This window comes from Nannospalax galili, unplaced genomic scaffold (genome assembly GCF_000622305.1).
Source record: "Nannospalax galili isolate Female #2095 unplaced genomic scaffold, S.galili_v1.0 scaffold79, whole genome shotgun sequence".
Taxonomy (NCBI): domain Eukaryota; kingdom Metazoa; phylum Chordata; class Mammalia; order Rodentia; family Spalacidae; genus Nannospalax; species Nannospalax galili.
The window spans coordinates 2,122,672-2,134,953 of record NW_008343959.1 but is presented as its reverse complement, the minus strand read 5'-3'; positions in this window follow the sequence as shown (position 1 = coordinate 2,134,953).

Below are 12,282 nucleotides of genomic sequence, written 5' to 3'. Positions count from 1 at the left end.
ATTTTATATTTATGAATATGAATATTGTCCTCACATGTATGTAAGTGTACCACATTTGTATAAATAGTGGGGGTTTTGATACTCCCTATCCTTAATTTATTTCCAGGGATTCTAGAAATCAATGCATGGATAGCACCTGCCCAAGCTTAAAAATTTTCAGTGCAAAAATGGGAAAGAAGGAGCTCAAGAGAGGGAGGACACAGGAGAAGGGTATTATTAAGGGAGAAAGGGGGGAAATGGGGACACCTTAAGTGGGACTACTATGGTGGAGGGGTGAGACAATGAGAGAGATAAATAATGCCTAGCTAGTTTTGAAAACCAGAGAGACCCATATTACTCCTACAACCTACTGACAAATTATACATAGCAGACCAAGAAATATATGTCTAGGTAAGGTTTATCTGAGAACAATTGGTCTTTGCCCAAGATTTATCTACATGACACACAATAACTAAAAATACCAGATTGGTGGAAATAACCTTCTTGCGTGTTTAACAGACATACTTTGAGGTCTATAATAATTTGGTCAGAGGGACATAAAGGACACATTTTGCTCCTTGCCCTCCTAGGTCAACTAGTTCCAGGGGACTATGAGCATCTACCAAAATGTCCTATAATGGTGGTGGGTCACCTGTCCTCTTGATCAAGAAGGCCAAGGATCCCCCACCAGATGGACTTGAACCAGTGTCCAGTCTACAAAGAGGAGGGTCAGCACAGAGGAATCATTTCCTCCATGCTTCGAAGCAGAGCCAGCCATGGTCAAGCAGGACCTTTGACTTATCTTCACATAGATGGAACTGGTAAAAGAAAGGAACCAATGTGGCCCCTGAGGAACAGATCATCAAAGGGCCTTAAAAGTGGGAAAAAAATTACTTTATCTGGGCCAACTGTAGGGTCTTAAACACCCAAAAGGAAAGTATAACCAAAGACTAAAGGGTCAATATAATTAAGAGTCCATATGTATAGCTAAAGGCTACATAACAAGAAACAGTGGCAGACAGGAGATGCCGTCCTTTGAGTTGTTGGTCAGGGTGGTCCAAGAGACTCCTAGATAGTAACCCAGCATAGAATTGGGAAAATGAACAACAGACCCCAATCTTATCCAAAGGAATATTGACAACTGATTGCTGCTAGATGAGGAACAGCTGACCCTCCTAAAACAAAGACTTCCAGACAGGCTGACTAGATTCACCAGAAGGGCAAGTAGTCGGGAATGGCTGGGGGTGCCAACAACACAGCAGACAGTAGCAGGGATATCAGAGTATAAGGGCTCTAGTAGGGTGAAGGAGGAGATGGCACGGTGCCATCTGGAAAGTGAGTGTATAGGTGAATATGATGGTTTGGTATGTTCTTTGTGATATACACACGCACAAAAAAAAAATCAACAAATTTAAAAATGTATTATATTTGAGGAGGAAGCATGCAAATATAAGTCATGTTAATTAGTACAGGACAAACTATTTTTAAGGACAAGAAAATTGTAAAAGGTGACTGTGTATTTCCTTTTATTGTTACTCAGTTTAGATTGAAAATAATTTTCTCATTCTCAGAGATTGTCAAACATGAATCAAATGTTTCGATAATTGGGACAACCTAGATAGAACAGTCAATTTTTGCACAGCATGGGCACACTGGTTCAGTAAGAAAGTTTGATACTGTCAAATCTTTGCCATTTCATATCATATTTATTGTGATATATTCATTTTATTAACATGAATTAGTTTATTAATTTATCTATAGTCCCTCCCTTTAAGAAGATCAGCTGCTCCTCACCTAGCAGTAATCATCTGCCAATAATTCTTCAGCTAAGATTGGGGCCTGCTGTTCATTTCTAGAGTTCTGTGCTGGGCTTTTGTTTGCTTAAGTTCCCATGGGTCTTGTGCATGCTGTAGATTTGTATGCAAAGGTTCCCAGGAGCCTGTAGGACTCTATTTTCATATTGTCCTGAACCTCCTCCCTGGCTCTTATAATCTTTCTGTCCCATCTTCTGCAATGGTCCCTGAGCCCTGGGTGGGTGGATTTTAATATAGGAGCTGTTCAAGGACCCACACACTGCAGACTCTTATTCTCTGCTTTTTGGCCATTTGTGACCATTTGCATTCCTGGCCCTATGTTGAGTGAGGGAGCTTTACTGATGAGAACTGAAAGATGTATCAGTGTTCTCCTCACCCCTTGTTCTATATTCTGTGAACCTTAGGTACAGAGGTTGCATCCTAGATGTGCTATTTAGACTTGGGCAGTTCACAGACAATCCTGTGTGTGACGATTGTGGAACTCTGTAATTATCTCTTTCTCTTGAAAAAGAAGCTTCTTTGATGCTTTTTAAACACAACAAAAATCTCACGTTTTCAATAAATTAAGATAAATGATGTTAATTCACTTGTTAAAAAGTGACTACATAATTTAAACAAAGACATTCTTTTCCCATGTTCAACTTCTCATATGAGAGCTGGCACAGACATCAGTGCTAAAAGTTATTTTATCCATCAACATTACAACAATAATGATCTCAATAGAAAAAATGTAGATTTTGGCATTTTACATTTGACAATGTACATTAACTGCATGTCTGAGCGGTACAGATACATCTAACATATACCTATTTTTTAACAAGAAAATATAAATCTTTGTTCCAGCTATTTCAATTTTTTAAAAAATTACATTTATATATTTTGTGGGATAGCTGAATACTCTCCATGGTATTCATGTGGAGGTCACAAAACAACTTGCAGGAGCTGATTCTCTCATTCTACAATGTGGTTTTAGAAACTGAACCTTAGACCATCAGTCTTGTTGGCAAGCACCTTTACCCATTGGGTCATCTTCCACCAGACCCTTAAGTTTTGATTTATTAACTATTAGACAATTTCATATATAAACATATATTTAATTATTTATAATGTATTCTGATTACTATTTTCCCATACCATCTCTTATCTCTCATCCTGATCAGCTCCTTTTTATCATTTTCTCATTCATGACTTTTGGTTTTGTTCTGTGACTCCTTTAGTTTATCCAGGGCCATACACGTGAACATCAGATTGGAACTATCCATTGGAGCCTGATAAGATCACTAGTGGGTGCACAGATGAAGGCAAACACTCCCTGTTTCTTGAATCTAACAGTAGGAAATCATTTAGTTGTGAAGAGTGGGACCTCTGAGACCCACCTCCTTCATAATGGACATTGACAGGCACTTGCTTAAGCAGAACCAGTTTAGACATTCACAGCTGTTCATGTTCCTGATTGTAATGGCTGTGTTTTGCTGGCATCCGTAGGCCCTCTCCCTAACTTCTGGACTTTGCAGTCTTTCCTCTCTGTCCTTTCTACAATGTTCCTTGAGTACTACCTTTTTTTTTTTTTTTTTTTTTAAAAAAAAAAAAAAAAAAAAAAAAAAAAAAAAGTCAATGAAACAAACAAACAAACAAATTAAACAAACAAAACCAAAAACCGAGAACTCGATATATGACCCGGCTCAGGAGTGCTGGGGGAGGTAGCCAGGCAGGGAGCACAGCAGACAGAAAGGCAGTCTATGGAATGAATCATGGGAGTTTTCTGGGTTTCTCACAAGAAAATTTCCTTAGGAAACAGTTGTTACCTGTTTAGGGGGATGAGACACATTGAACCAAAGTGTGGGGACTGCAAGACCCAGGGCCGGCCGAAGTTCTCTGGCTGAGCCTGTCGCTGTCCAGAACAGCCAAGACAGGAGCAATTAATTTTACTGACCTGTCTCTTCTTTGAAGGGACAAACAATCGCCTGCTATGAACTGAGCTTCCTCTCAACAAACGCCTATTTCAAGTTCTCTGGTCAAGACCTGGTTAAGCTGATGGATCCTGGGCATTAACCTGGAGAGAAGGTCCCTCAAGGTGTCCCAGATATTGGCCGAAACTCTCTACTCCAACAGTGGCTTCTGGATGCAGCCAGGGAAAGATCACTTCCCAGTGCCAGGAGGGATCCGAAGTGTCCTGGGATGTCTCTAAGATGACCCATCCCTCCTCCGGCCGACTGACCTGATTCTGCACCTCCTCTCCTCTGGTCATCTGCAATGGGGCTGGGAAGGCAGAGTCCCTCAAAGTTTCTTCATTTGCAAAATGCCAGGCTGTGGTGTCAACCACAGTGTGGACTTAAGGACACAGCTGGGTACCCAGCATCTGCTAAAAAAAAAAAAAAAAAAAAAAAAGGCAACTCATCCACCACTTATTTTTAGCAACTTGTGCAGCCATGAGTTCATTCTCCACCTGTCACTAGAAAGGGCAGTGTTACAAGAGTAATGGCAAATCTACCAATAAGCTAATGTCAGTGAAATGATACCAAACTCACAGGACCCCGAATTAACTTTCTTTAGAACAATGATAGATGTTACATTAACACAACAAACAAATCTGTTTTCAGTCTCTTAAACATTGCACTTATAATTTTGTGTTTCATTGTGAATATAATTAGATGTTAAAATCAAATTGGCCCATTGTTTTAAGTTATTTATTCAGGGAGAATATATATATATATGAAATTCTTTTCAATACCATAAAGTTATATATAACCTATGTCTTTAATAGCATATAACCTTACCTCCTCAGTACTATTTTGCCTAATTAAAGTTATAAAAGAATATGTAGTCCAATAATAATTTATCCAGACATTATGAAATCTACTTAACATTATTACAATGAATATCCTATCCAGCCTTTAAAAATTAGCTCTTTCAGTCACTGCAAATAAAATTATCGAATTGCTTGAGATTTTATGGTGATTTTATTGATGCTATCCTTTTTGATTTTTTATTGACTTATGCTACTTTCATGTAATTTGATGGTAGTTTGATCCCCTCCCCATCCCCACCTCTCACTGACCCCTGCTCAATTTAAGGTACTCATTCATATAATGTGTGTGTGTGTGTGTGTGTGTGTGTGTGTGTGTGTGCGTTTGCATATATAGTCAGGCTTAGAGAGTAATTTGTCTGACTATTCTTATGAGGCCTTATCACCGCTATATTTCACTCCTTATAAACTAATCACCACTGTATTTCACTCCTTATATACTAATCACCACAGAACATGAAAAACTTTCATACTACATGAATAACACTGATCTATCACTTTATGAAGAATCTACCTTATAACCCCATGAATCCTGCTGTCTTTAACTCTAAAGTTGTTACAGGCTTTCTATTTTGTAAATTGTGTAAATGAATCATTAGGTATGAATCTAGTAATAGAAAACTAATATGGCTTAATCTCCAAGAATTATGTACAAGCTGGTAATTTATACAATCACATATAAAAATAAGGCTTAGCTACCCTTTTGAAGATAACAGTTATCAATAGGTCATTGGAGCCAAAAGAAAATGTTGCAACACCAAGTATATCTCAGAGAGCTTATGTAATCTATTGTCATAATAGCACTTACAATCCTATCATTTCCTATCATAATCTATTTTACCCATTTGCATAAAAGTACCATCTTCCCTTTTATGAAATCTCTTCAATCTAATGAGCTATGATCTGAACTATAATCATCATAATGATATTTAGTAGTTCCTGACATGTATATATTTTTTCTAACTATCACTGAATAAAAATTCTTAATGTAAATTTTCCCTTTGAATTTGACTACTAAATTAGATTTATATTTGTAGGGCTTTTCATCACATGATCAATTATAGAAAAAAATATACAGGGACACACACACATTCAGGTGCAAATGTCAGACATAAATAAATATTTACTTATACTCCTCATTGCTATGCTGGTCTTATTCAACACTAACAACCTGATTCAATTTTTTTTAATGGATGAGAGTGTACAGGAATCATTTTTTTTTTTGATTGGGTAATGAGATAGCTGAACAGGTTTTAGTACAGCAGTCTATGAGGCATTTTATACAGGAAGCGTTGATTTTGTTTTATTAACAGTGTGATCTAATACACAATTTAATTCATGATAATGTCAACAAATGTTTATAATGAATGATCATTTAAGCTTTCTGAACATTATTAACTCTTCTACTCAGCAGACCATGGAAGTTGGCCACATACTGGGACAGTAAACAAATCTTTACAAATATAGAAAAATTGAAATATCTATGTATTTTATCTCACCACAATGCAATAAAGTTTTAAATCTACAGGAAAAAAATTCTGCTGGAGATTCAACAGTACACTGCTGAATGATAAACTGATGGAAGAAAGCAAGAAATAAGTCAAATATATATATATGTATAAACAATATTAATGGAAATGTCAGGAAATTGAGACAGAGTGTGGGATACATGAATGGAGTTGGAAGAAGAGTGGGAAGGATGAAAATTGTGGAAATACAGTGTTCATGTACAAAATTATGAAAATAATTTAAAAATTAAGTTTAAATAATAAACTGCAGTTAAAAAATTCTAAAAGTAAGAAAAGAATTTTTTTAAAAGACAGAAGGAAAGAATGTTTTATGGAACAAAATGAAAATAAATGATCAATACACCAAAACCTTGGGGACATACTAAACGCAGTTCTCAGAGAGAAACTTATAGGTCTACATGACTGCATTAAAAAGTCAGAGAAAACATAAATAAATGGCTAAAAGCAACAACACCTGGATTTGGGCCCCACTCCTAATGTTCATTCATCCAGCTTTTCTGTTAGCCCTACTTCACCCCGGTTATCACAGGGATTTCCTATTAATGTGCTCCCAGTCCTACTACAATAACCCAATCATTCAATCCCTCAATTGCATTGAGGTGCTTTAAGGATGTTATTTATCACTATCTCTGCCTCAGAAAAAAAAAAAAACTGCTCTAAAAATTGTACTATTTTTCTACCTAGGCAAGTTATCTAATAACATTTTATGGCCTAACCTTACCTCTCCTTTCTTCATTTTCAGTGTGTATGCTTTCTTTAGAGCCATATTACTCATATACTCAGGATCACAACAATCCGAATGAAGTACAAGGTATTTGAATAATAGATAGTTTAACTTATGTTATGCCATTTAGTACTTCTTTATCAACAATGGAAAGATGCAGCTGAAGAGATGTCTCAGCAGTTAAAAGCACTGCCTCGTCTTACAGAAGACGCTGATTTGATTCCCAGCACCCACATGGCAGGCAACAACCATCTTCAACTACAGTTCCAGGGAATCTGATGCCTTCTCCTGGCTTCAGCAAGTATTGTGTATATGAGTGCACTTACACATATGAAGGCAAAACACTCATACACATAAGAAAAATAAATGAAAGATTAGCACTTCTTGGCATATCACTTCTAACAGGATTTTATTCAAAGAACCTGTCATCTAGTCCAGACACATCATGCACCAATGTCTGAGTCTTCCTAATCATAGTAACTGATACTTCTCTGTAACAGCTGGATATAAGGCATGTATCATCTTCCTCCGTATAGCATAAGCAAAATTTCTTCACTTAGCTAATACAGTGGAAACATTGTCCATTCAATTAAATTAGATGCCTTGCCACTGGCATCAGTGTCACAGGTTTTCCTATCAAACAGCATTACTGCCGCCATGAACATTCAACAAATAACTGTGCCTCTACATCTTAAATTAACTGCTCTCTCATGTTATTATCACTCTAAGCTTTGCTTTTGCTATAGAACTCAATATAATAACCTTGGAGTAAGTAACTCCATAATTGTCATGTTTCCACAGCTTCTCTAATCTTTTAGAATTTTTTCCAGCTATAATGTATTGATCCCCACCAATGAAAAACATCTAGCTATCTATTAAAATATGCCTCAAATCTTTGTGGATCTAATTTTATTCAAAGAAAAATAGTCATCGAAATATAGCTCAGATAGTGAAATATATGCTCAAAAAATATTTCATACCAAAGGGAAAGGTCAAATTACAATTCTTTTCATAATCGTATTACTTTGGCCTTTAATCATAACTCTTCATTTCTTCTAGTCATCTTAATTGCAATAAAAATACTAACAAATGTCCACCAACACTATTGTCATTCAACTCCCATAAAAGACCACCGTTTTCACTTTAATTGACCACTCAGTTTCTCTATTAGTACATTCAGCATCAGTTTCTACCCCATTATAATATGTTAACCATATAGCTGTAGTTAATTATATTTTAAATTTAATTACAATTGGAAGTATGAACTCACTTCAGGTTCTCTTTTTTTGATATTGCTGCAATATAATATTCTTCCAGTTATATGCCTACTAAGTAAGTTTGAAGTAGTATTAGTCCTAAAAAGATACACCAAATCCTAATCCAAATCTACATCCAGGAACACCAATATAGCTAACTGTAATTTCCTGTAAGCCAGTGAATATTTAGAAGAACACTATTTAAAACCCAACTGAGTAATAATAACCAATTAATAATGTCATTGTTTTGAGATGAAATTGAATGCTTATCAATGACATGGGTAAGCATCATTATTCAAGTACAGAGACATTAGTGACTGATAAAATAAGCCTTATCCTGTTATTAAGACCCATTAAGCATTCATTTATTACCCACTCTAGTCAACATCTCAACATGATGATATTTCAGTTATTGACTGAAGTCTGACAAAAAATTACTATATATCTTTTCCTTGATAATGCATCTGACACAGAAATTGCATTTTAATCTATCAGTCATATCAGCTGAGATGTAAACTCATCCGATACTTGCTTATAGAAATTTTTTTCATACTTATTTCTTTATGTAACATGAGGCCTATAATGTACATTCCTAGAAACTTGAAACATTAGAGTTATTTCACTATTTGCAGTAGTAATAACAGTGTCTAAAGACTATGCCTTACCATGAAGATAAATACCTTTTGGAGAAACCATTATTACTAAAGTTTTATCTGATACTCCAAATATTGGTACAACTTTAGTAGATTGAATGTGAAGGGAGTTCTCCATTGGTAGATAATTTAGCTTGAATCATTGTAATCCACTTTAACATTCTTGACATTATTAGAGATCAAGTAATTATTCATATATCATTTCTACATTAAAATGATGAAATAATCCAACAGGAATAAACTCAATATCCGCAAAAATTCCTCTTCACCTTATTACATAATCAATGATAATCTAGGTTTCCTATATAGGCATCTCACTTTACCTGTTATACTACTGTTTCCATTGATTTTCTAGGAGACCCAGATAATTATATAGCCACACACTCTCATAATGTACCACAGAATATTATACCAGAATGGTATTTACTATTTGTGTATTAAATACTATACTCATTCCCCAACAAATAAAATGGAGTTTTATATTTTCTTTTTTCCTTTACTAGTCAAACTATTGCTCCATGCTCCCTCTTCAGCAACTCAAGGCAACAAAACCTCATGGTCTGGACATCCACGAAACCTGAAGCTGAATTTCAGTTACAGACCTTTTAAAAAAAAATCAAAGAAGGAACCTCTGCAGGCCTCTCTCCTACCCGGAGGCCTCTCTCCTGGGTAAGTCCATCAGCCCTGGGTGCCTTGACTACCCCAGCCTCATTCACCCTACCTACTTCCCCACCAGTCTCTCCTCCTAGTTTGGGTCCTGCCCCATTCCTTGTCTTGAGGCCCCAGACACTTGGGGAACCAGTACTGCTTCCTGATACTTTTCATCCAGACCAACTTACTGCCTTCTCTGGGCCCCAGGAGTACTGCTTCTGGGCCTGGCCCCACCCTAACCTCCCTCTGCTTCCCTGGGCCGGTACCACCCACCAGCCTCTTTCTGGGACACTGGGGCAGACATTTCCTCTTCCTGATCCTTTACATCCAGACCAACCCAGCTCCTCAGTGCAATCCCCAGGAGTCCTTGGGGCTTCTTCCCACCCCAGGTGCCTTTGCATCTCTGGGTGGCATGGTCACTAGCTGCCCTAGACCAGCATCTTTCCTGGGCCAGGCTCCCAGGTAAGTCCAACCCCCAAATTCCTGAGGCCAAAATTGTTCCTGGAGGGATTCAGGCCTTAGGAGAAAGCCTGAAAACATCTGACCCTCATCGAAATTGGGCCTCTGTGGGAACTCCTGAAGAAAAAGCTATCCAGCTGCTCCAATATAAAATCAAAAGAGAGAACTGGAAGCCTTTCATGCCCTAAAAGTAAACCACAAAGACACATAAAGTTCACAAAAAGAAGTAGACCTAAACTTGAAGGCCTGAGTCTCACACAAGAATCAGGAACTACAAAAGAAATTCACATGTCAAAATCATAGAGAAAAAAATAATATTATGAAAAACCAAAATAACATATCCCCACCAAATACCAATAGTCCTCTGGAGGAGTACGATGACAACTCACCAGAGATAATGCAGGACATGGGACCAAAAGAACAATTATAACATGATAAAAGAATTCAGTGAATTTAAAAAATACTCAAAAAAAGAAATCAAAGAACTGAATGAGGATAGAGATAAACTTCAGAATGGATTCAGAAAAGAGTGAAAAATATTGAAGAATACTCAGGCTAAAATGAAGAAGGAAGTGAAACACTCAGTAAGCCAATTAGAAACAACAGGAAAAAGCCTCACCAATAGGATGAACAAAATGGAAAACAGAACATCAAGACTGGAAGATAAAGTGGATGAACTAGACCACTCAAGAAAAGATTATGAGGAATTTAAGAAATCACAAGAATGGAATGTGCAGGAATTGTGTGACACCATAAAAAGACCAAACTTACAAATCATAGGCATACAGGAAGGAGAAGAATCCCAAGATAATGGCATGGACCAGATCTTCAACAGAATTGTGGAAGAAAATTTCCCAAAATTAAAGAAAGACATGCCCATACAAATACAAGAAGCATATAGAACACCAAAAAGACAGGACCAGAAAAAAAAACTCTCCATGGCACATCATAGTAAAAACACTACAGGTACAAAACAAAGAGACAATTCTGAAATCTGCAAAGGAGAAAAAAGTCACATATAAAGGAAAACCCATTAGGATTACAGCTGTCTTTTCAGTGTGAACTATGAAAGCCAGAAGAGCATGGAACAAAGTAGTCCCAGTTTTAAACGACCACAGAAGCCAACCTAGATTAATATACCCAGTCAAAATGTCTATCATAGTCAAAGGGGAAAGAAAAATCTTCCGTGACATAAATAGGCTGAAGGAATTCACGTCCACAAAACCAGTCCTTCAGAGAGTACTGGAAGCAATAAAAAGAGCTGAAGAAAGGAATGACTATACCCAAGGGACTGTGGAAAGAAATCCAATGAAGGTCTAACTGTGAAAAGTACAGCTATATGATGAATGTAAACAGAAATAGAAATGACAGGCTTCAGTACTCATGTTTCATTAATAACTTTAAATATTAACGGACTGAGCTCCCCAGGCCAAAACACAGAGTTTATGAATGGATTAAGAAACAAAACTCATCTTTTTGTTGTCCGCAAGAAACTCATCTCACTTTCAAGGAAAGACACTATGTCAAAGTGAAAGGATGGAAAAAAATATACCAAGCAAATGGCACTAAGAAAAAAGTATTTGTAGCAATTCTAATATCTGAAAAATAGGCTTTAAACTAAAAGTAATCAGAAAAGACTGAGGGCCACTTCATTTTGATCAAAGGAACAATACATGAACATATATTCATTAAACTCTGGTGCACCCAACTTCATAAAAACAATAATACAGGACTTTAAGATCCAGATTAACCCCAACTCATTAATAGTAGGGGACTTCAATACCCCACTGTCTCCATTAGATAGGTCAACAGGGCAGAGTGTTAACAGAGAGACGTCTGAATTAAACAATACCATATATCAAATGGACTTAACAGACATCTAGGGAGTATTCCACCCAAGCATCAAAGGATGTACTTTCTACTCAGCACCCCATGGAAACTTCTCCAAAATTGACCATTCACTGGGGCACAAAGCAAACCTCAACAAATACAAGATTGAAATGATTCTATGAATTCTATCAGACCACAATGCAATAAAGCTTACAATCAACACCCGAAGAAACCCTAATCAGCACTTGAACACATGGATATTAAACAACACACACCTGAAGGATGAATGGGTCGAAAGAGAAATTAAAAAAGAAATAAAAGTATTCCTGGAATTATGAAAAGGACTATACAACAGAACTAAACCTCTGGGACACTCTAAAAATGGTCCTTAGAGGGAATTTTATAGCTCTAATTGCCTACATCAAAAAATTGGAAAGAACACAAATAAATGACTTAACACTGCAACTGAACACACTTGGAAAAGCAACAGCAAACAAAACCCAAACCCTGCAGACAAGAAGAAATAACAAAAATCAGGGCAGAAATTAATGGAGTTGAAAGAAAGAAAACAATGCAAAGAA